The sequence below is a fragment of the Orcinus orca genome, chromosome 5 (assembly GCF_937001465.1).
Source record: "Orcinus orca chromosome 5, mOrcOrc1.1, whole genome shotgun sequence".
Classification (NCBI taxonomy): domain Eukaryota; kingdom Metazoa; phylum Chordata; class Mammalia; order Artiodactyla; family Delphinidae; genus Orcinus; species Orcinus orca.
In genome coordinates this window covers 113,224,658-113,251,405 of record NC_064563.1, presented here as the reverse complement: position 1 = coordinate 113,251,405, position 26,748 = coordinate 113,224,658, and the positions used below count along the sequence as shown (strand labels likewise).

General features: G+C 32.8%; 1 long non-coding RNA gene across 1 annotated transcript in view; it reads left to right on the top strand.

Annotated features, from left to right (window-relative positions):
• The window catches only part of LOC117196827 (uncharacterized), a 166,575-nt gene extending 140,164 nt beyond the window's left edge, over positions 1–26,411 (top strand). Inside the window, exons 2-3 of the long non-coding RNA XR_004477212.2 lie at positions 4,726–4,847; positions 25,248–26,411. This is a non-coding gene — a long non-coding RNA (uncharacterized LOC117196827). The remainder of the gene's footprint in view (positions 1–4,725; positions 4,848–25,247) is intronic.
• Positions 26,412–26,748: the final 337 nt, after the last annotated feature.

The following is a 26,748-nucleotide window of genomic DNA, read 5'->3' as shown; positions in this document are numbered from 1 at the left end:
AAAGGAATCAAGTTCCACGAAGCTTGTGAATAAAATTAAAGGTTGGTTCAAACTGATGAAGTTTAATTCATGTATCATTTCTTAATTATTTCCATATCTCTTTTTCAACTATTTTTAAGAGTAGAACTAATGGACCAATCACAAATTAATTTTGTTATATCTTATTTTTAGGGTTATTTTAGAGAAGAAGATATAGCTTTTGCTGTTTATCTCAATGGAATAAAATAATTCTACTACTTTGTGATAAATTTAAGCCTGTTAGTATTTAGATTTAAAGACTACTGGCATTGAGAGTTTTCTGTGTTAATGTTACTTGCCAAAATTAATGAGGCTGTTTGCTTAAATGCTTAAGAAAACTACAAAATAGGTTAAAAGTGGTGAAGCCTATTGGACAAGTGGGAGGTGCACGTTTTGTTTTTTCATTGTGAACATGAGCTAATGTGATATGGGAAGCAGCAGCTGGAGGCAAGGTCAGCAAGATTGGAGTATCATAGGCCAACTCTACCTAGCAATGAGATACAGCATAGTTGTAATTTTCATATAAAATTTTGTGCCAAACACAAAAGAGGTCAGCTAGATGTGAGAAATACACTAATAACTACTATAAGCTCTTCACTGACAGCATTTTTCTTCATGAAGAGCATTGCATAGTGAGATGGGATGTTATAAGACATAAGATCAATAACAAATATGGGCAAAAATACTCATGTTCTATCATTGGTCATTTTACACAGTGGTAATCTGGTCTAGATCCTTCCAAACTAAAGACTTGTGTTAGTTTAATATTGGTGATAGATATATTTATGATTGATTGGATTAACTGCCTGATGTATTTTAATAATAAATTTTTGAGACTGTAATATCACAAAAATGGAAATTCTGAAGAAGCTCTTAAAAATTCAAGTTGGACCATCATAGAACATACAATCATGCAAGCAATTTTGGTTTAAAAGAGCAGTAACTATACATATTACCATGTGTATATGTGTGATTCTCTATTTGCAACATTTGTTTTAACCAGAGTTATAACTTATCTATAGTTCATTATTTAAATACCTTGTGGTTCTAATTTAATACCATATACCAGGCTAGCTGTTGAAGATATTTCAGTCTCTCATTTTTACCAAACCTTATAATGTATTTGAAGAATTTGATGTGTGATTTTTTGGTCCAGACCCTGTATTAGGGGTAGTAATACAACAGGGAACAAAACCTGACTTGGTCTCTGCCCCATTAGAGTCATCATTATAATGAACTAGACAGAAATTAATGAAATAATGATTTAAAAAAGTAGCTAAACCTTACGGATTGTAAATAATTCTCCCCAAAGTACACATTTAGGAAGTTGCTGAGTGAATAGAGAAAGCCAGTCTGTCTCATTCCAGACACCATGCTCTTAAACACTGCATTAGGAGTTTCTACTTCCATTGAACAGTTATCCTGTTCATTGCAAGGATAAATACAAATATAATTGCTCAACTTTACAAATGTGATTTTTCATTTTACAAGAAAATATTTGAAATTTAGTTACTCCAATTCTAAAAACATATTTTTACTACTAGTAAATAATTTTAATGATAACTTTAAATGCAAATTCTTAGGTAAAGTTTGTCATACATAATTGAGTTAAAATTTGATATTTATAGCTAAGTTTTATTTTTCCCTGCCTCACACAATTAAACAAATTTCAATTTAGGCATTTAACAATAAGGGCTAATCAACTGCAAATTTATATTAGAATAACCTAGGTGATTCTGTTATTGTGGTAATAAATAAATAATATATTATTTCCATAGATGAACATAAAGTTCATTTCTCCGTCACATCAAAATCAGACATAGGGCTTCCCTGGTGGCGCAGTGGTTGAGAGTCCGCCTGCCGATGCAGGGGACGTGGGTTCGTGCCCCGGTCTGGGAGGATCCCACATGCCACGGAGTGGCTGGGCCCGTGAGCCATGGCCACTGAGCCTGTGTGTCCGGAGCCTGTGCTCCACAACGGGAGAGGCCACAACAGTGAGATGCCTGTGTACCCCCCCCAAAAAAAAATCAGATATGGGTCAAGATGCTGTTTAAGTGTTGACTCAGTTATCCAGGTTTTATCTTGTGACACTTGCATTAAAAACAATAAAGACAGTTTTGCATAGGGTTTTGTTATGAAGCTTGAGAATAATATGTTTCACTTCCTCCAGTCACATTGGCCAGAACCCAGACACATGACTTTAATCTTAGTATAAGTGAGGCTGGAAATTATCTTCTTGTGTATCCAGAAAGAAAAATATAACACAGATTTGAAACACAGTGTTTCCATTGCAACTTAATATTTTGGTAACATTCATAAGTACCTTCAATTTAAAAAAAATCTTTTATACACACTGTTATCATAGTAACAAAAGAATAATTATTTAACATACCTTCAATTATTTGGTACTTTTATCCTCAACCAATTTGAAATACTGATCACTCTACAAATATTAGTAATTCAACTATGCAATACAAATACAGCAGAAATATGGGGAGAAAAACTGGTCATAGCATAGATATAAGGAACCTTCTGAAAGTCCACTGAGTAGGCAATGCACTAATCTGGCCACATGTATCAAAAATTTTCCAAGGTATATATTATGGTCTTATTTGGGAAGAATGAATGAGCCAGAACAATACAATTCAAAAAGAAGTGCCAGCTACTCTTTGCAATGTGATCTTCATTGGATCTGGAGCATATATATTGAGTACAGTCATTGTTTGCTTTTTGTTGTTATTGCTTTCAACATAATTGTATTGTCATTTTGATTCATTATATATGAACTTTAATGGAATTTTGCCAGATTTTGAAGTACTTCTTTCCTCTTTATGTATGTCTCAAGAAATATCTAGTAAAATAACTGAGTGTAAAAATATTTTCAGATTTTTTTTTTTTTTTTTTTTTTTTTTGCGGTACGTGGGTCTCTCACCACTGTGGCCTCTCCCATTGCGGAGCACAGGCTCCGGACGTGAAGGCCCAGCAGCCATGGCTCATGGGCCCAGCCGCTCCGTGGCATGTGGGATCCTCCCGGACCGGGGCACGAACCCGTGTCCCCTGCATCGGCAGGCGGACCCTCAACCACTGCGCCACCAGGGAAGCCCATTTTCAGATATTTTATATATAAGTAGATCTCAGTAAAATATTCCAGATTCAAGTACATGAGAGGACTTAGATATTGGCTATTGATATTTATAGTACTTGCTTAACAGCCAAGAAACCCCAAATTTTACTAAGTTAAAAATTAAACAGAAATTACTGACCATTTGCATTAGTAATTTCCTTAAATACATTTTAGGAAATTAGTGGCCATCCCTCAGAGAATGGTTAACTGAAATGTTATTTTCATATTTGTTTCATTCATATTTATATTTGTTCATATAATGCAATACCACATTGAGGATAAAACATGGCTTAAAATTATATATGTCAACATGTAAATATCTTACAAAGTTTACTGAAAAGCAGTTGCTGAATGATTCATGAAGAAACATTATTTATGTACATTTTAAAAATAGTTAATTACAATATTTATATACGTAAAATAAATATTACCCTGACTTATGTAGATGAATTTGGGAATGGTGCTGGGATGAGTGCCAAAGCAAACTTTATTTTTTTTAATTAATTAATTAATTTATTTATTTTTTGTCTGTGCCACATGGCATGCAGGATCTTAGTTCCCCAACCAGGGATTGAACCCTTGCCCCCTGCAGTGGAAGCACAGAGTCCTAACCACTGCACCAACAGGAAATTCCCCCAAAGCAAACTTTAAATTTAACTGAATAGTTTATTTTACAGGGATAAAGAAAATAGTAGATAACAAGTATAAATAGTAGATAACAAGTAAAAATTATAAATAATGAATAAATATCTTTTTGGTTATTTTTTATATTTTTCTGTATTTAAAAAAATTATCATTTTACGGAAGAACATTGAAAAAATTCCCCCAAAATATTTACTTGTGAATTTATGGAAATGTTTTTATGTAATACATGTTGGTACCAAGGGAACTTTCATTAAAATTCTGTATGTAATTATAGGCTGAAAAAATGAGCTTTGTTAAAGTGAAAAGTATTAACATATTAGAAAATCCATTTCTAAGATTCTGGCCAATAAGTAGAAGTTTCAAGGTATCTCTGTCTAATGCACAGGAGATGGCAATCAGGAGGAGAAGTGTGTATTGAGTTTTGTATATTTCAAGAGATTAAGTCTATTGAAATTGTAGCAATAAAGCTGGGATGAGCAAATAAGCTGATTTATTCTTACCATTAGATGAAAGAATCTAATTTAGTGTGAATAGACTCTGTGGATTGAAGAGTAATAGAAGGGAAATATTTGGGAAGCTTTTTATCTTTTAAAGTAGGTTGGAATGAGAGTATATTAACTGAGGTCAAAGAAAAGAGAAATTGTCAGCCTTGCTAATTTTGTAGACAGGTCTTTGCTCCCTGAGAGAACAGCCATCTGGTGAGGAGATTCTTTTCATCAGATTACAATCCTTTAATTTAGTACCTTTCTCAGGAGTGTGAAGTTATTACTTACATTATGATTAATAATATTTCTAAACACCTATGAAGATATGGGCATTGATATATTAAGCAAAGTACATTTAGGTAAGATTGAGCAAAGGAAACTGTTATCATTTACCTGGAAGACCTTAGGTATATGTATGTGTGTAACACACTTATTTTAATTTCTATTTTTCAGATACATGAACTGAGGTTCTAAGATGTTAAGGAACTTGATCATGTCACATATAGAAACCTGAAGAGCTGAATAGAATTGTAGACTTTACTGACTGACCAAGAAACCCATCCTCAAATTCAAAGGTAATCATATTTTGCTTAAAGATATTTTAAGCATAACTGAGGTAAGAAATGATACTATAAGTAAATGGATTAGTATCAATGAAGAGGTGTTTTTCTTTTCTTTTTAAGGGGTACTTTAGGTATAGCAGGATGTAATGAAAAGAATATGGTCTCTGATATAAAAGAGGTTCACATTAGAATTCCTAAAAATTAACTTTCAGTCTAAATCTCAGATCTTAGTTTTCTATTCAGTAAAATGGAGGATGTAAAAATTACCTCATAGAATTATAGTGACGCTAAAATGAATAAACAGACATCACTCAACCTACACACAAATGACATTTAGCAAAACAGCAGAAATAGAATATAGGCTCAGACACTTAATTGATACTTCAGTTAACTTTTCGTCAAGATATTCTTGACCCCTGACCTGCCTTAATATTCTTCTTTTTAAGGATATTAGCTCTGCTGTGGGGTCTGAGCTTTTACACTTCTCTAAATTTATCTGAAAATGTAAGCTATTTTTAATCTAGCTATGGTCCCTAAATCAATGATATGACAAAGTCTGGGAACCAGAAAAGATATGATTAGAAGAATTATGTTGTTAAATTAATATGTACGTTGATAGTCTCACCTATACTGTTAAATAAGAACTTTATAATCCTGTTCACAGATATTGTAGAAATCAGAAAACCGTGGTCTATTTCCTGATTTACCACTAATTCACTGTATGGGTGCAAGCTATTAAATTATCTTTTCTCTATTTTTGACTTTGCTACATATTAAAAAAAAAATTGACATACCTTAATTCTGTTGGGTTGATCTTCCTTTTCCATGGAAATTACATTGATTTTCATACACATGAAATCAGCATTAATTTAAAGCATTTAAAAAATCATTTGCCAACTCTTAATGTTTATCATTTCCTTTTACTCATTGACCTATATGATTGATTAATTATTCAAACTTGTATATTGTTCCAATAACAGAAAGATGATCTGATAGTTTAATTTTTTCAAAGCTATTTCCAGAATTTTTCTTCTTAATGGTCTCTTTTAAAATCTTTTTAGAGGAAGTGGGTGTCTTCATCCTGAGACAGGATGAAAAAATATGTCACTAGAGTCCTAAAGGCAAGGGCATAGTAGTGCTAGGGACATTGACAGAGCAACATGGTTTAGAATGAAACAGAACAGCTGGGCCACCCAGGCAGTGTCTGAGCTGGTAGAGCAGACTTCTTACATATTCGGCATGTATCCAGGTGGATGGGACAGATTATAAAGAACTCGGATAGCAGATATTATTACAGATGATTTGACCAAACAGGCATTTTTCAGGGGATGTCTTGCAGTCTGTAGAAAAAGAACTAATAAGAGATAGGAAGACTATCAATAATCAAACATATACAATGAGATCAAAGTGGGAAAAAAAACACTTTAGATTGTTAAATTAGAATAAGTTGTATGTGTTACATCAAAACTTAAATATGATAGAAATTACTGAATGGGTGTTTGAGGTAAGCTTTTGAAGCTCTATAGCCAGGATTAAGTTGTCAACTAAAGTGAAAGGGTATTGGATAAGTCCAGGAATCCTGAGTGAGACTTTAAATCCTTGGTATGGGAGGACAACTTGCTTATAGGTATAACTGAATATGGGGCTAGAAGCAAAGACATTCTCTTATATTCTCAAACATCTTCAAAGCATACACTTTTGTATTCTTATCTCTAACAAAGACATTGCTTTACTTGAAATACCCTGAAGTGGAGGTTTCTCATTCTTCCCCACTCTGCACAAGGCATAACATTTTATAAATAGTTTATTCCCTGTTACTATTTCCAGATAGTTACTTGTACTATTTCATACAGATTTTTCTTTAGTCAAAATTCATTAAATTTCACTATACCATTCCCTTCTCTCTTTGTGGCAGTCATATGGTGCCCTCTTCATTTCTCAATCACATATTCATTGAGAATTTTGGCGACATACTCCTCTGTGTTACTAAAAGTCCTGTCATCATTTTACATAACTTTAATGCTCATAACAATGGCCTAATAAAAATATTAGCTTCAAAGCCTCTTGGTGTCAACAGTTCTTCAGTTAATACATCCATTTCCAAAATCAGATCCAGAAAATTATCATCATTCTCAGAAATATTGTATAAAGATTGACTAATATACATGAGAACCCTCTTATAATAACTAAAATAACAATTTAACAACTTAGTACATGTATTGATATTGTATAACTAACATACAATAAACTGTATATATTTAATGTACAATATGTGATCAATTTTGATATATGTATACATCATAAAAATATCAACACAATCAAAATGATAAACATATCCATCACCCTCAAAACTTTCCTCATGCTTCTTTGTAATCTCTCTCTGTTGACCTTCCCCATACCTTCATCTCCAGGCAATCATTTATCTGCTTTCTGTCCTTGCATATTAGATTGCATATTATATAATTTTATAAATATATAGTATTTGTTCTTTATTTTTATCTGGCTTCTTTCATTCAGAGTAATTATTTTGAATTCAACATGTTATTGTGTGTACAGATAATATATTCCTTTTTATTGTTAAGCAATATTCCATGGTAAAATATACAGAAATTCCTTTATTCTTCACATTTTGATGGACTTTCTTTATAGTTCTGGCTGTTAGACATAAAGTTGTTCTGTCAGTTATGTGAGATTATTGAGAATGTTGTTCAAGTCTTCTGTATCCTCACTGCATTTTTGTCTGTTTGTCATATCAATTATTCAGAGAATAGTATTGAAATCTTCAACTATATTTGTGGATTTTTCTATTTGAAGTACTACTAGTTTTTGCTATGTGTATTTTGAAGCTCTATTAATAGATGCATACATATTTTGGATTATTGTGTTCTCATCATGAAATTACCTTTTTATCATCATAAAGTGACCTACCTTATCACTGTCATTATTCTTTGTTCTGAAATCTACTTTTTCTAATATAACTATTCCAGCTTTCTTTTGATTAGTGTTAGTATATCTTTCTTCATTATTTTACTTTTAACCTATATTATTCTTTATATGTAAACAGATAGTTGGGTTTTGCTTTTTTATTCATCTGATAATCTCTGATGTTTAAAGTAGTGTTATATCATGTATATTTAATGTGATTATTGATATAATTATGTTTGAATATTAAATACTTCTATCTGGTTTCTATTAATTCCATTCTTTGTCCCTTTTTCCATATTTTTCTGACTTCTTTTCGGTTAATTTACTACATTTTAAAATTCAACTTAACTTTTTTGTTGGCTCATTAGCTAAAGCTAACACTGTTGATCAAGAAGATATGTTTTGTTATCTTAGTAGTTGCTTTTGGGTGATAGTATAGGCCTTTCGCTTATCACAGTCTATTTCAAGCACTGTGTAAGAATCTTGAAGTAGTATTCATTTAATTATCACCTCTAGGCTTTCTTGCTTTTGTTGTCATACATTTCACTTCTACCTATGGTATAAATACCAAACTTCTTATTCTGCAGATATTTTATTTACATGAGAAAGCATTTTAAAATGTTACTTGCTCTTCTTGTAATTTGGAATATGAAAATCATAGTGTCTGAGTACGCACAGAAAGAAAAAAGAAGAGGTAGTACAACTGTGGCTCTGACTGGCTCTGGAATATTCAGAGTTGAGTGATGATATGTGGTATATTATTCTTTTCTAAGAGCTAGAAACAGATAGGGACATGATTCAACGTTCCCCTTCTGAGGTTTGACATTCTTTTAGGGCTTACAGGCAAAAACTTGATAATTTATCTGCAATGTTAATGTTATTGGCAGAAATTTTTATTCACTTTTCCCACGTTTTAAGTTTATCTTTATTTTCTGGTTTTAGTTCTGTTGCAGTCATCATCCCTATTTGGTATTCTGTTATATTTTACAAGGTAGTACAATTATTTATTACTGATGCTTAATGAATCTATGAGACTGCATTTTAAGAGTAAAGTCTTGTCTTGTTTTTCATTTAGAATTTTTAGTTTTATTGTTATTGAAGGATAACTTTTACACATTTTTTATATTGTTTTAATCATGTATGCGTGTATATATAGGAATATATACATAGGAATGATAGTACAAGTGAAATAAATAGGGTTGAACAAAGCTCAAACTTTCAAAAGTCTGAGGTCTCAGTTTGTCAAATCTCTTTTCTGCTCAGAGTTATCAATGTTTATCATTAAAAGAGCTCTATACCTTCAAGGATATTAATGATGATTGATTTCAAGTTATTAAAATATGAAAGAAAACACACAGTTCATTACTGAGTAAATGCAGTCTTAGTTGTGTAATTCAAAATGTTTTATTGAATATCTCATTTGTACCAGGCCAATACTAAGAACAGGAGACATGGTAGTGATCAAGAAAAATTCAGTCACTCCTTTCATGGACTGTGGGCAGGTGATATTTGCCTATTTTATTCATCTTTTTATTTTTAAAACTTGGTATACTGTATTACACTGGCTCATCATAATGATTAAAATGCTAGAATTTACACAAAACTTTGAATAGCACTGAAATTTGAGATCATCCTTGAAACTATTTGTTTAGTTCTAGGGAAGTTATAAACAAAGGCTGATAATTAGCTGATAATTAGATAATATTTTTCTAACAATTTATAATTTTATTATTTACATGAACACTGATATTATGTTGCTTGATAGAGAAGATAACACTGTTGATCAAGAAGATATGGTAAATCAAAGAAATATCATATCTGTAAACTCAAAATAATCACATACTTTCCCAATATCTATACAAATAAGGAAGTTATCAATGAAATATCAGTAATGTTCCTTCTTTTTTTTGTATTTGAAAATAAGTTAATATGTGGAATCTAAAAAAATAATACAATTGAATCTATATATAAAACAGAAACGGACTCACAGACATAGAAAACAAACTTATGGTTACCAAAGGGGAAAGGGAGAGGAGGAAGGAACAATTAGGAGGCTGGGATTAACAGATACAAGCTACTATACATAAAATAGATAAATAACAAGGATTTACTGTATAACAAAGGGAACTATATTCATTATCTTATAATAAGCTATAATGGAAAATAATCTAATATATATATATATTTATATATTTTTAATATATATAACTGAATCACTTTGCTGTATACCTGAAATTAATACAATATTGTAAACCAACTATACTTCAATTTAAAAAAGAAAAGAAAAGAGAAAGTCAATGAAGCAGTTTATCTGTTATTGTTGTTGAGACAGTTCAAAAAGTTCTATTTGTCACACAGTTAAAAAAGCAAAAACTTAAAGAGATATTCAAAACTATCTTTTCTTTCATTTTCAGTATTAAATTACTGTGGAGGATCTTCAACTGATAAATTTTGCCATGTATATCCTGCTCCATTTGTAGTTCACGGAGATTGGATAATATAATATGATTATGTACTTGGAAGAAAAAATTTACTTTCTTCCATAGAATTTATAAACTATTTTATAAACACAACTCTATTTTTCCATTGATTTTCCTAAACTCTCCCTAGAATCACTTTTGTTTTTATTCTGAGAAGGCAGTTTAATCTCTGGTTTTCCAGAGTTGCTAAGAAGAGTAATATTTACTCTTCATATTATATAGTTTCCTTCTCAGTAAAGGCTTTGATTAAATAATTTAATGTGTAATAGGAGATAAACTTTGAAATGCATGGAGACAAATGCATACCTAACCAGGGAAAGAAGGATTTCCAGCCTTCTTTGAGGACTAGGTCATTCCCTTAACTGGCCCACTAGTATTGCTTCTTTATACTTCTTGTGTAAATAAACCATTAACAAGAGATAAAAAATAGAAAACTTATTTAACATAAGCAAAATTATCAAAAATACAACGGGAATAAACTATAGTATACAATTTCAAATCACGTATTCAGATGTGAAATAAATGTTTTCTATAATTTATCTTAGTTTCTGAATCTATTCTGAATTCTCCTTTGCCTGTTGGCAGTAAATATTCTTATGAGCAACTCTCTTGTTTCCTCAGCCACTTCAGATTTAAATTGACAATTCAGAATTTACCCCTAGGCATGAATGTAAGACCTGTTTGGGTCTTTTGTCTATCTCTGTCATGTCTCACAGGATATTCCAGGGCTGCTGGAAGCAAGGCTGCTCTGCCCCTGACGTACCCCTCAGTTATGCCTATTCTCCTGCTCGTATGCCATACCATTGAGGGAAATTCTGAGTGCACACACTTCTCAGAGTACCAGATGGGAAGTTCATTACAGGTTATATCACTGTTAAATTACTAGTTGTATCCAGATGTTCAATATCACCACACTTTTGGATATCACTTGGTATAAGTATATGGAAAAGGTAGAGAAATGCTTTTAGATACCCTTCTCAATATCTAACTTTGTCTCTTCCTGCAACAAAAAATGTCAGTATCTAAGATGGAGAAAAATAGAAATGTCTACTTAAGTAAAATGGACTGGGGGAGGGAGAAATGGGTTTTTTTAATAAGATGTTCTACCCAAATCTCTTTGTCTTATACCTGGATTATGGGTTTTATCTTAAAGCTAAGAATGCCATTACTGTTTTGTTTGGTGGAAAACTCATTTTAGGGGAAATTACAGCCTTATATATTACTGTTCAGAGAAGTGCCAGAGGTTTCAAAGGACACATGGAAAGGTGGTATGGGAAACTACCCACTAATATTTCTCAATTTTATCCTGATGTTAACTTTTTTAGTTGAACTAATTCACAGTATTTGGGTTTATTGAAGTTTGAGATTCAGCAGACTATAAAAACTCCTAATATTTGAGTTAAATTTCTAGATACTCAATACTTTGTGTAATATTTTAAGTAGGAAAAGATAGCACAGTTGATATATATGCAGATCCTAAGATCTAAAAAGCAATGCTAATTAATCAATCTGTGGTTTGACATGGCAGATTGCGTACATGGTGCTTCCCATTGGATGCAATGGGATTAGAATCAATGTCTTTCCCTGACTTTCAGCTCTTTTGAAACTTGACATATTCTTCTGCTCTTATTTCTTCTTTTACCAGGGGTCATTATGCTTTAATTTATTCTAGACTATGCCTGGGAATTTTCTGGAATTTTGGTATCTTTAAAAAATATGGTGATTTTTCATCTTGTTTGAATGCTCTCAGTGTCTGCATTTTCTAGTAGAGTTACAATAAATCATAACATTTTATCCAAATCTGTTTCACTCTAACTCCAATAGAATTACCTAATAAATGTTGGGACCAAGTAGAAATAATGGTTATGTTTTCAGTGTTTCAGGTTTAAGAACTATGAGGATCAATTTTATTTAATATGAGGAACATATGGAGTCTTTAAATTTCTCTAAATCTTCTTTTATCAAACTCCTCTGTCTCTAGAAACAAAAGTAATTGAAGACTTCCCAAACTCCTTTGTGTTTCACTCATTAGCATGAATTTCAATTTGTCCAATTTTGCTGGATTTGAGGAATGCCCTTTAAGACTTCCTTATTCATGAAACTTGAGGACTACAGCAGGAGAGAATGGCAGGAATGAGTAACAGTAGAGAAATGCAGAACTTTAAGTGATTGCTTATCTAAAACTGAACATCTCCATGCTCAGCTACAATCCTTTAAATCTGAGATTACTACCCTAATAATGTATAGCTGGAGATTAAGCCAATCATGAACTTGACAGCAGGCTTCCTTAAAGCGCCAGGATTGACATGTTGACATGTAGTTAACGTTTTTGTCTACTTCTGCGTCTCCTTTATTCCATTGTGTGTGTGTGTGTGTGAGTGGATTTTTTTTTATGATTCTAAGCCATCTGTTCCTCTATCAGAAGCCAAGAGGCTAAAGAAGATTTTCTTGCTGAATGAAAGACCCCAAATTGTGTGACATTGCAGAATTGCACGTATGAGTACTGAGTATATGAGAAAGTTGTGGTCTAGGAAAATAATAAAATAATTAGAAAACATAAAGAAACTTGAGAAATATTATCCAAAGAAAAAATCTTAAATTACTAAGAAACAAGGCGTAGATCAGTGCTGTCATAACATAAATTACCTGGTTATTCAATAAGAGTGACAGTGGGGTGCTTCCTATACAGTGAAGTATGACCTTCGCTTCCTAGTCAATAAGTATGACCTTTGCTTCCTAGTCTGACTGTGTGTGTGTGTGTTTATTGATTAATTAATAGACTGATTGGGCAAAGGCATCATGTAACCATCGGTGTGACTCTGAGATGGTCTACTTGTACACCAATGACAGCAAACTCTTACATAGAATTAGCTCTGGTCATCCCAGATTTATTTTTTCCTAATGTCAGATAAATCACATTATACGACTTGAACTTCTTCTTGTCCAAAGCTCGTTAGTTATTGTGTTTCATATACCTAACCTATGTACATTTCCTTACTAACAAACATTTATTTACTGGAGCACATGAAAATATTCATTTTAATGTAAAAGTTTTAGCTGTCAAAAGCCACTAAATCTTTTGAAGGATCACCATGGTTTCTACATCAACTCAGTACATGTGCCATTTTCTGGTGGATTTATCAAACTCATTAAATTTTATAAAACTAATACAATAAAAACAAAATCATTTTTCAACTCATATGGTTTGATAAAGATGGATTGTAAGTGTAGGTATGTAGTAATTGATGGGTTTTTCCTGAAAGAAAGATGTCTTTCTGGTCATTAACCTGCAAAAATAAATCAAGTATACAAATATTTTACTTCTAAAACCCCTTTATTGCATCTTTCTATGGTAACCATCAGATTTTATAAGATGAATGTCATATTGTATTTAATAATTTTTAGTTTCTAAATAGATATTATATTTTAGTTTTTGTATGATAGTGCCCCTAGTTAATATCAATATAATGAATAGTATTAAGATAATTTAATCTTTAGGCAATTAACTCTAATTTATTAATGAAATTTGAATTTTAATTGGTTTATGTTAGTCAACTATTTTAGATTTATTATTATATTTAATTATATAAATATATAATTAAATATAATAATATTTAATTATATAATTAAATATAATAATATTTGATTATAGAGGAAGATAAATGCACATTGTGAAAATTGGGTAAAACATTTTTTTCTGTTATAACTCTAATTTTTTTAAGTATAGTAATCCTCAAGAGCATAAAAAAGTTCATTTTTAGCTTGAGAGACTTCTGTATAGTTCATTTTTTAGTTTCTTACATATAACGTTGGTCACTTTGTTGTTGAAATAGCATTTTGTCAGGTCTAGCACTCTGTCTAATAAATGATTTACTTGAACACAAAAAGACATAGTCTCTTTTCCTTAAAGATACATCTAAATCAAATTTATTTTCTAAAACAACCAATTAACATTATACTATTATTGCTGTAGGTAATTTGTTCTTGTCACTGTCTTACAGCTACAGATTGATCACCTTTTTCTGCCTTCATTTTCTTGACTAATCTGCAGTTACCATATATACTCTATTTAAAGCTAGGAAAATAATTCTTAGTTATCATCATTATAAAATCAGATTTTAAAAGGAATAGTGATTATCCACCATCTGCAAATATACTCAAGCTGTCAAAAAATCTGTGGATGATTCCACTACACAGTGTTTCAATTACTATGCGAAAGAAGATTTGGTCAATGGAATCTATGTATTTAGACTTAGACATTTAAAAATTTATTTAGGATGTAAGTAATCTCTCTAAATGATAGAAAAAACAAAATTCAATGTGAATGAAAGTTTTATTTTAAGACATTTTAATAGGGTGAAGATTAACTGACTACAGTGTATGAATTAATATAGGACAATAGAAATGATAGAATAGATTAGAAAACGCCCAGCAGAGCAGTAAAATGCATCATGTAACTATGAAAATAAAGAGAAAACAAGCAAAGGCTGCATAGATGGGAATAGATAAACATGTAACATAGACTTCTTGGAGCAATTAAAGTTGTGGAGAGTTCCATTGAAAGCAACCGTGCCCATTCTGTGCCTGTTGTGCTACACTTGGTTCTGTGTTTCCTGGCAACAAAGTCTTTTGAGTCCCCTGTTGGGGACAAAGCTGGTATTAAGCAATATTCCATGTCTAACAACCTGGCTCTGTTTCTAGTGGTTGAACTAAAAAAAACACAATTAAACACATTCACTTGCTGACAAAGCTAGATGTAGTTATTTTTCTTCCTGTTGCCTTTTGTTACATACAAGAACTACATACTTCTGAAGGATGAAAGACACATTTTTTGTGTATATGTGGGAGGAAAGTAAATATTAGATAGAAAAGTATGCATTACAAATGTGAATGTTTTTGATAAATGGTCAGTGTACTTAAGATGTATATAAAGTACACTTTAATAGTATAGTAAATGAACATGCATATTCGTGACACAGGGTCAATACATTCTAAGACGAGTATTTGTTTTAAAGATGTTAATACAATATTTAACAAATACTTGTTGAATGAACAGATCAGCAGTATGTATTTCCCTCACCTAAGGTTTGCACAAAGAACTTAACTTTTTTTTTGCTAATAAATTTTCATTAAATTGTAAACATGAAAAATAATATCAATGATAGTTACCTGAAATCTGTGCATTCTATCCATTCTGAATTTTATTAATTTGATGTATCCAGAAATAAAGATATTTCTATATTTAAACCAAATTAATTTCTAACAGAATCAAATGTATTGACTGTTGCTTTGAATTGCATTATGGCTTATATTAGCATTAAGCCATAAGAATCACTATTGCGTTTGTAACAAGGATAATTTCAAGATCACTGCTCACATTAGTGTAGAATGACCTATTTAAAAGGGCTCACAGGAGACCCTCCTCACTCCTCATTACCAGAAAAGCTGTGTTTTTCGTAATAAAATTGATGGATATTATAAATCCTTCTGTCAATCATATAACATTCCATAATTTATCTTCATTCTGGCTACTAAGAAGTTCAAAACAAATCCATGGCTATCTCAATGATCCAGTACTTAACATATGCATTTTTAATAAACATACCATATGGCTTAAATTAATTTTTCTCTATTTACTGGCCTTCTATCTCCTTTACCTCATTTTTTTAAAATATATTTTTGCATGTGCACAGCTGGAAGCTGCCTCAAATCCTTTACCAGAATAATACGTGATATAAATAGTAAATAAATGCATACATAAATATAAATTATACATAATATATTAAACATGGTAAGATCTTAATAAAGATTGAATCGAATAACTTAGCAGGTATCTAAAATTATCTATAGTATCTTAAAGGGTAAACTTTACTCATTAGACTTTAACAATGGATATGGACTTTGGAATAAGACATACTGAAACAAAGTTCACTTAAGAAAATTTTTTTCTCACCCAGCCACACAATATTTTATATATATATATATATATATATATAATTGTGTTTTTCTAAATCCTGTTATATTAAAAAAATTATCAGCCATTAAAGCATACAACCATGGATAAAATACACAAGCAACATATTTTGGGAAAAAAATAAATGTAGTTTACAAAACAATTAGCAATGTAAAGTTTGCTCAATCAATGTATTGATTTTTTAGAGAATATTTTTTCATTTATACCATATTGTTATAATTAGGTAACTTTGCTTAATCAATTAATATAATAAAATGAAAGAAGAATTTATTGGTCTCCTACCATGTTCCAAATTATTCTACATATTTTTGTATCAGTTAATTATCATACCAATAATGCTGCTTAACTAACCATCTGAAAAGTTAGTGACCAAAATAAAAGGGCAAAGATTATTCTCATTCATGAATGTGCGGTCTGTGTGGGTTGGTAAATTTTCGGTAGGATTGGCTAGGATGTCTCCAAGCTACAGGTTCAATCTAGGTCTTCACATGTCTCATGCTCTTCGGACCAGCAGGCCGGGCAGAGCAACATTCTTGTTTTTTTTCAATGTGATGATAAAAGTACAAGATGATGAGCCCCATCATGCATGCATATTTCAAGCCTCTGCTTAAAATACATGTTTACATATTTTATATCTACGTAGATATATAAAAATATATTTTAAATCTATAATATTTAATAAGTATATTATATCTTTTATATTGTGTAGCTGTCTGGGTGAGAAAAAAATTTTCTTGAGTACATTTTGTCCCGTTTTGTAATCAGCACTCTCAAGTTCATCTTATTCCAAAGTGCCTATTCATTAGCAAAGTCCACTTATCACCCATCTGCTAAAGAAAATCATATGGCCAACACGAAATTCAGTCATGGGGAAATACCCTCTGCCTTTAATGAGAGAAATTGTAAACTCACATGGCAAAGAATGTAGATTAATGATAAATGAATATTTGAGAACAATAATTTTATTTTCCACAATCTGCCCTCTTTGTTACACTTAGTCACATCTCTTATATTACAAAATGCATCACCCCCTTCTCAATAACCCTCAGAGTTGTCATCCAATCAAAATATTAGTTTTTTGTTCATTGAGATATAATTGACATGACATTAGTTTCAGATGTACAACATAGTGATTTGATATTTGTATATATTGTGAAATGTAAGTCTAGTTAGTCTAGTTAACAACCATCACCATGTACAGTTACAAAGTTTTTTTCTTGTGATGAAAACTTTTAAGACCTACTCTCTTAGCAACTTTCAAATATACACATACAGTATTATTAACTATAGTCACCATGCTATCTATTACATCCCTATGACATCTATTTTATAGCTGAAAATTTTTATTTTTTAACTGTCTTTACAATTTTGCCCATTTCCCCAATCCCCTGCCTCTTTTCTTTCTCTCTTCCTTTCTGATTTTATGATTTTCCATAGTCATGTGCTTTGATTTCTTTCTCTCCATATTTTGTGTATCTACTATAGGCTTTTGCTTTGTGGTTACCGTGAGGCTTACATAAAGCAACTTGTATTTAAAACAATCTGTTTTAGTTGATAATTGCTTAAGTTTAATCACATTCTAAAGCTCTACAATTTTACTCTCCCCTCCAATATGTTGTGTTTCTGATGTCACAACTTAGATCTTTTCATCTTATATATGAAAAAAAGTGGTATAGTTGAGTTATATATTTGCTACTTTTGTCTTTCAATCTTCACACTAGCTTTAAATGAGTAACCCACCTCCTTTATCACATTAGATTATTCTGAATTTTACTATACATTTACCTGTACCAGTAAGATTTATATTTTCATGTTTTTCTGTTACTAAGTAGTGTCCTATCATTTCAGCTTAAATGAGCCCGTTTAACATTTCTTGTAAGGCCAGTCTAGTGGTGACAAACTCCTTTGGCTTTTACTTGTTGGAAAATTCTCTCTTTCAATTCTGAATGACAACTTTGCAGGGTAGAATATTTGTTGGAAGTTTTTTTTTTTTTTCCCCCCCCAGCACTTTGACTGTATCATGCCACTTCCTTCTGGCCTGCTGTGTTTCTGCTGAAAAGTCTGCTGATAATCCTATGGGGGTTCCCTTGTACATAACAAGTTGCTTTTGTTCTTGCTGCTTTTAAGATTCTGTTTTTGTTTTTATATTTTTACATTTTAATTATAATATGTCTTGATGTGAGTCTCTTCGGGTTCCTCTTATTTGGAGCATTCTGGGTTTCTTAGATCTGGATATCTGTTTCCTTTCTTGGGTTAGGGAATTTTTAGCCATTAATATATTCAAATAATTTGCTGTCCTTTTCTTTTTTCTTCTTCTGAGGCCTCTATAATGCTACTGTTGGTCCATTTGATGTTGTCCCATAAGTCCCTTAAGCTATATTCATTTTTTTCATTCTTTTTCTTTCTTTTCTTTTCTATTCTTTTTTTTTTCCTTTTTTTTGCTCTGATTAGGTGAATTCCACTGTTGTGTCTTCAAGTTCATTGATCCTTTCTTCTGATTAATCTCATTTATTTTTGAACCCTCCAGTGTATTTTTCAGGTCAGATATTGTATCCTTCAGCTCTGCAACTTCTATTCAGTACTTTTGTATATTTTATCTCTCTTTATTAATGTTCTTACTGTGTTCATCCATTCATCTTCCAAGCTAGGTGAGCTCTTCATGACTTTTTTTGTCTCTTTATCAATTAAATTACTTATCTCCATTTCATTAAGGACTGTTTCTGAGATTTTATCTTGTTATTTGTTTTGGGTATGTTTCAGCTTGCTCTCTGTGCTTTGTCCTGGGTTGGTAACCAGCTAAGAACTGTCTCTCCATTTGTTACAGTCCCATGGGAACCAGGACCACAAGCCCAGCTGGACACCAGAGCCAGGTGGTCATGAGGTCTCCCCTGCGAAGTAGCCATGAAAAAAACGGAGTGCCAGATATAAAATCCAGGGCACCAGACACATGTAAATGCTTCCCTCTGAAAGACATTGGCACTCTTGAGTGCAGCATAGGGAGACTGAAAAGGTAGCAACTGTCTTCTGAGGTGTCTGAAACAGATTACAGTCAACCCTTAGATATGTATTTTATTAGAAGATTACCCTTAAGACTGCAGCTATGTAGATACACTAATAGGTCTCTTACACAGAAAGACTGGCTTCCTTGTACTGTGGCCTCTTGTTGGTCCCCTGGGGGGTGATAGTCATTTAAGAACAATTTATTTGTTGGTTATAGTCCTCTGGGACCCATGAGCATATGCCCCACTGGCAACTATAACCAGGCAATCTAGAGGTGTCCCCTGGCAGCAACTATGATAATCAAGGTGACTGACAAGGGTATAAACTTTATTCTGGTAGAGAATAGCAAGCTGGTGCAAGGCAAATACAAAGCACAGAGTTGATGTCCACTGGCCTCTGTTCCCTGAGAGCCCTGACGTAGGCTCCTTGGTCTGTGTCAAACCCAAAGACTGTGCCTTAGGCAGAAAGTCCAGGACAAGCTGATAGACCTTTTTTCACAGAGGGACTGGAGGTGTGTTTCAGTCTGTTGTCTGTGCCCTGGTTTCGGTAGCCAGCCAAGAATTGTCTCTCCAATTGTTATAATCCCATGGGACCCAGGATTGCAGGCCAGGCTGACCACTAGAGCCAGGTGATCAAGGGGTCTCCCCTAGGTGGCAACCACAAAAAATGGGGAACCAGACACATGTAAAAGCACCCCTAGGGAGATACTGGTGCTCTGGAGCATGTCAGAGGGAGAGTGTAAAGATGGGACTCCTGAAGGTGTGAAAGACTATGATTTAAAAAAAAAAAAAGGACCCGCTTCTGAAGTGATGTAGACAGTGCAAAAATGGCTCCTGCCAGCCCCTGTCCCTGGATGTTATCTCAGCAGTCCTCTAGATGTGTGTTAAGTTAGATGCCTGCCCCTTGGGCCAACACTACGGTAAGCAAATAAACCTCTTTCATAGAGTATCTGAGTGCTTTTCAAATAACTGCTTCTGTACTGGGACCTGGGGTGGGTTGAGAACCACATCTCAGTTCACTATAGCCTGTGAGTCTCATGTATGTGAGCCTCACTGGTTTTCAATGGTAGATGTTCTGAGTGCTCATCTCTCAGGGGCAGGTCTTAAAAGTTGGAGTGCCTGGTCTTAGAAGTTGGAGTACAGGTCTTAAAAGTTTGCTGCTTGGGGAGGAGCTCCAGGTTTTGAGTCCCTTCCATATTGTGGGTCTCCAAGCTGGGGGCAGTGTTTATCATGATATTATGTGTCAGCCTCTCCTAATCATTTCAGTATAGGTTTCTCTTGTTCTCTTAATGTGTAGCAGTTGCTCAGCTAGTTTCTGGGTTTTTTCAGAGGAAATTGCTCCATATGTAGCAGTAGATTCAGTGTGTCTCTGGGAGGAAGGTAGTTTGAGATATTTTTATGCTGCCATCTTGAACTTGCACCAAAATATGACTTTCTCACAATTCTTGTCTTGAAGTCTAGGATCCCATGATCAACACTGTTTGTTTGTAATTTCTTTTAACATAGAAAAACAGACATTACCTTGGATTTTGATGATCTATACATTTTTCTTTCAATCCCAGAATCAGGCAGGCAGAAAATTTTATTTGACTTCCAATATTCAGAGACAGGTAGAATGATGTCTCTCAGTGGAGCATTTCTGTATAATACATGCTTTAGAGTATGCGCCCACCAAAGTGCCTTGAATATTTGTTAATTACATGTTAATTCACATGTGTTAGTTTCCAGATAATTTATTGAATGGACTGAAACATAATCTGAGGATAAAGAAAATTAATTCTGCTAGGCTGAATGTAACTCTAACATTAAAAGGTAGGGGACAGGAAAAATGTATATGTCACTCAGCAAGCTGGAAATTTTTGTATAGCAAATTTTCATATTGTTTTTCTTTAGAAGAGGAAAAGGAATGGAGAGCTATAGGAATTGAATGCATTTAAATTTAAGATAGTGCTGTTTTGAGTAACAGGACTTGACTCAGGGGAATGAGTTTGATTTAACAAACTTGTCTTGCTATATAAAATAAAGAAATTGGGCCACTAATAGTTAGACTCTTGAAGTGGGCATAAAGATAAAATAATTCAAGAAAAATACAGCATTTTAAAGAATATGTGTAAGAACTTTGTCCTTCATTGACAGAATTAGAAGTGCATTCCAATGCACTGAGGAATGGGGGTAACAGTTGCCATAAAGGGTCTGAGAAACTAGTTTGAGACTAATGCAGCTTTAGTGTTCACATCCATCCTCTTTACAAAATTATCTGAGAACATACCCAAGTTCTCTGACTTTCCTCCGACAAGACTTAGTGTATACTCAATGGAGGCTAATCTTTGCCAAGAAAGTTCATTTCTGTTGCAACATACCTTCACGTATATACCTCTGTAAAAATCATCTTCGTGTACTCATCATGTATTACCACAAATACTCCTAGTTTTATTTATACCCTGGAAATACTTTTCCAGAAAGCAAAACATAAAGATGGAAAATTAACCTTATTACCCGTCCATAAACTTTTAAAAAAATTGTCTTCTTCCTGGAAAGCTCTTGGCCCACATACCTGTGCATCTCACTCCTTTCTGACCTCTGCTTACATCTCACTTTCTAAAACAGACCTTCTCTTTTTCATAGGAAAGGACATTCTACTGTTACTGTCACTTTCAATTTCTTTACCTTCTTTTGTTCTTCCTCACGGCACTTATCCCCACTTGACATAGGCGTATTTCTTGTTTATGGTGTCTGCCCCACTTGGACATAAGCTCCATGAAAACAAAGCATTTGTCTGTTTTGATTCATGGTTGTTCTGCTGTACTAGCACAGTGTCTGGCCTTTGTTGAACAAATGAATGGAATTCCTCCTTTCCTCTGTGTTCAGAGGACATGTTTGCCTAAGGGTTCCCTGTATTAAGCTTGAGGTATTACTTATTCCATTAAATTGGTCCAGTACTATGTGTATTTTATTAGAATTACTAAATGAATATCAATACCAACAAAATTTTTAATACCTAAAGCAGAGGCTTAAATGATAGAATTTGAAAAAGTAGAGAAAAATATATTTTGAATATTTTTCGTACTAACCAAAATTCAACCCTTTTTTTTTCTTTATTGGTTAATCACAAAACAACAGCCTGAGTATTATGCACTAAATATTGGGAAATTTGACATTTGATTATTAGCATATCATCTTATTCTCTTTAATACAAAAGCAAAATTACAGGAAAATGAAATTAAAAGATACATAAAAAGTGAAGTGTTTCAAATATATGAATTATTAGTGCATTATTAATAAACAAGATTTTCTGAATTGTTTGTGTACATGTAACAATCTTCCTAAAAGAAAGGCCAGATTATGTTTACTGGAAAAGATATAACTTACTACTCCTCCCCTGTAAGATTAAGTAACTACTAATAAAAAGAAAGAAGTGTAATCTCTACAACAATGATACTGACACTTTATACTATGCCTTTTAAATTACTGTGTGGCTAATAATTTTTAACATTACCACAAAAGTTAAGATTTATTGGTTAGCCTAGGTAAAAACCATTTTTACATAAATCGTTTAAAATTAGAAGTAAATTAATCCTCTGAATAGGCTGAAGCTATCTGAAAAGACATTAAATCATCAGTTACTTCTTTTTTATTGTTTATAAAATGGAAATATAGAATCAATGATAAATAAATATTTAGAATCAATATGGGATGATAGTTCAAAAGAATTGTGTGTGTGTATCTATATTTCATATATATATATGTATACACACATACACATACCTAGGAAATATATGTAAAATATAATATTCTCATCAAATCACTGACTGTATATATGTGTAAAACAAATTTTATATAGTAGCAAAACATGCCAGGAAATGTGCTAGGCACTGATCACACAAGTTCCAGTTATAATAAACTAATAATTATAATCTTTTAGGTGAAAAATAAGCAATAGTTTTATTTATATATGTATATATTTTAATAGAATAATAGCTACCTAAAGATGTATATGTCCTAAGCCTTAGCTTAACATATTAAAATAATTTATTGTAAGCTAGTATGTTTGTGGTAATTTGTTACACATCGATAAAAAAAACTAATATACATGTATATGTGTATATATATTGTTAGAAATTCATTTATGCTTATTTACATATATATGAACACACATGTATATAATGTTAATAAATATATCTTTAAATGAGAAAAATAAAGTTAGATAAGGGAAATAGGGATTGTAGAGGGGAAAGGAATTGCTATATTTAAAGGGTAATGATAAAAGAAAAGGTGATTTTTAAAAGCTCTTTGATGAGGTGACATTTGAGTAGAGACCTAAGTGAGGTGAAAGATTAAGCCTTAAGGATATCTGAGACAAGACTATTTCAGGCAGAGGTACCTGAGATGAGAATGCCCTTGAGGAGTTTGAAGACTATCCAGTGGCCAGTGAGACTCAAGCAGAGCAAGCAAGGAACAGGGTGGTAGGAAATCTGAGAGCTTCTCAAACTCTCTGTGGTTAAAAAATTGTTCAACTGTAGTTTTTTGTCACAAGATACTTTTTTTGTAAAATATAATTAAAATGATTTGCTAGAAACATAAATTTAAAGTAAGTGTACATCTATAAAATGCAACCCAAATTTTGGAGTCAACATAAAAAATAAATTTTAATAAATAAAACATAACATAGGAAAAAAGAAAAAAGTTACAAAATCCATATTCTGTTAATGAAAATGGCACGAATAGAAAACAATAATTTATGGACTACAGACCCCACTTTGAATTGCTCTGATGTCTATGGACCATTTAAAGAAACTTCTTTTTTTCTGAGTGATACTGGAAACCACTGTGAGGTTTTGAACAGAGACACTTTTCAATTTGTGTTTTATAAGTATTATTCTATCTGTGGACAATAGATTTTTGTAGGCACATATGATAGCAGCCAGAGCAGTTTGGAAATTACTGAAAGAATCCAAAGAAAGAATGAAGGCGGCAATAACCCAAGTGGTGGTCTAAGGGGTTAGATATGCTGGAATTACGGACATATTTAGAAGATAGAGCCAACAGATTTACAGATGAACTTCGTAAAATATGAAATATTGAGTAAAATTAAAGTTGAATAAAGATTTTGGGACCTTAGTATGTTGAAATATGGAGTTATCTGAGGAAAAGTCGGGGAGGAGCAGATTTGGCATTTAAGGGTGGAGAGTCAGGAGTTTATTTTCAACCTTTTACATATTATTAGATTTTTAGCTCTGTATAACAAATTGCTACAGACTTAGCATCTAAGAACACCAACCGTTCATTATCCTACAGTTACTGTAGGTCAGAACTTTGGGCTTGACTTGACAGGATTCTCTGCTCAGGGTCTCATAAGGCTGAAATCAAAGTGTCCACCACTCTTGGGATTCTCATCTAGAGCACAGCATACTCAAATTTATTCAGGCAGAATTCAGTTCCTTGAACTCTAGGCCTCATGTGCTGCTCTTGTTGTCTGTGAACCCAAGGCCATTCTCAGCTCCTTGAACTCTAGGCCTCATGTGCTGCTCTTGTTGTCTGTGAACCCAAGGCCATTCTCAGCTCCTAGAATCCACATGCCATTCCATGCCAGGTGGTTCTCTGAATGACAAGGCGATTGCTTGTTCAAGACCAGCAGGAGAATCCCCCTAAGTCAGCTACCAGGCAATCCTCTGTGAAGTAACATAATCATGGAGTGACTACCCCATCATCTTGATAATATATCATAACCTAATCAATGGAGCAACTATCACATCACATTCCTAGGACCCTCCACAGTCAAGAGGAAGGGATTATTCAGGTCAAATACACCAGAGAGCAGGAAACTTGGGGACCATCTTAGAATTCTGTGTTCCACAGAGACCTATTTGGTATCTGAGTGGAAGAATCAAGTAAATAGTTAAATATAGATGTCTGAAATTCAGAGGGGAGATCTGAGTTGGAGATACACATTTGAACATTACATTGACTCTTTTACACTTACTACCCTCTCCTCTTATTTGTATTCTCATCTTTGCTGTCCTGTTCTGTACCACAGGAGACTAACTTTTATAGACAACGTTTCCTGGGCTCCTGCCTCTGACTCCAAGCTTCCTTCAGACAATGGAAAGCAGAGGCTTTCAGAATGGCAGAGATCTTGGACATTTCTCAGACATTGGCTTCCAGCCTCTACTGCCAAAGCTCCTTTTGGGGTGCTCCTCTTCTATTGTTCCAGTTATCCAAGGATCTAATGACACTAATTTTTTTTCCATTTTCCCCTTCAGCCTGGGTTAATAATAGCTCTCTACTCTTGCTAGTCATTTGCATGCTTCCCCATTCCCTCATAGTTTGTTTAAGTGTTTCATAAATAGCCCTTTTGCTAAACTACCTTTTGCTACCCCTTTGAATTTTTGGTCTTCCCCACCAATTCCAGAATAGCATGGGTATCAACAGACAAAGATAAAGAAAATAACTGTCTGAAATAATTTAATTCACTAGTGGAAGAAATAACATAGTTCTTAAGTGAGCATCTTTTCAGATATCTGAGGCTGCTGTGGTCAAGCTGAAATTAGAGAGCTCATTACCAAGTTGAAGGCTTTTCCAAAAGGCCTTATCATAGTTTAGTTAAAAGGTTGTATTATATCTGTGATATGAAATATACTCAAAAAGCAATTGAAAAACAGATAAACCACTCTATTAAAGACTTAAAAAAAGAAAAACAGATCAGTAAACCTTTTACATCTTTAGCACAGACATAGGGTTAAAGGGTGTTGAATGGGGAAAATACTTAGAGATGATCTTAAAAGGCCATGTGAAGACTCAGCCAAGGAGGAATGACGAAAGAGGAAGTGACAGTAGGAGTATGCTAAGTACATATTTCCCTGACCAGTTCTGAGAATAACATCAAGTAAAAATTCATTTGGATTTAGAGGCTGCTCTCAACAGTATCTAAACAACTTGAGGTTTCTGTCTTAAGTATCAACATGACAATATCTAGGTCAAAGGCATAGTTTGTGATTAATAAACTGAATTTTTACTTCAAAAAGACAAATATTCCCCAGCTGCTGCAAGAACATCCCCATCCCCTCAAGAAGGAAGAAAGATTTCATGACATCGATTGAGCAATGACAGTGTGTGAATGGTAAAGTTTGATGTGGTAGTTATAACCGACTGGTTGTTTGAATTCCATGGCTCCCATGTAATCTCTGTATATATATATATATATATATATATATATATATATATATATATATATATATATATATAGTTTAATACCTGTGAGCTTCTGTTTACTAATATACAAAATAAAAACTGATATTACCCACCTCAATATTGTGTTGTGAAGGTTATATAAGATAATGCATGTCAAGTGTCAGGCACAAGGTAGATGTTCAAAAAATCTCCTCTTCTTCAGTTTTTTGAATTAAACCATAATTATAATAACTCAAACTCTGATATAAAAATATTCTTAGATATTTTGGATGAGTGCCACTGCCAATAAATTCTGTGAAAATGTAAAACATAAACAATTATATATACAATATTTCATGCAAATATAT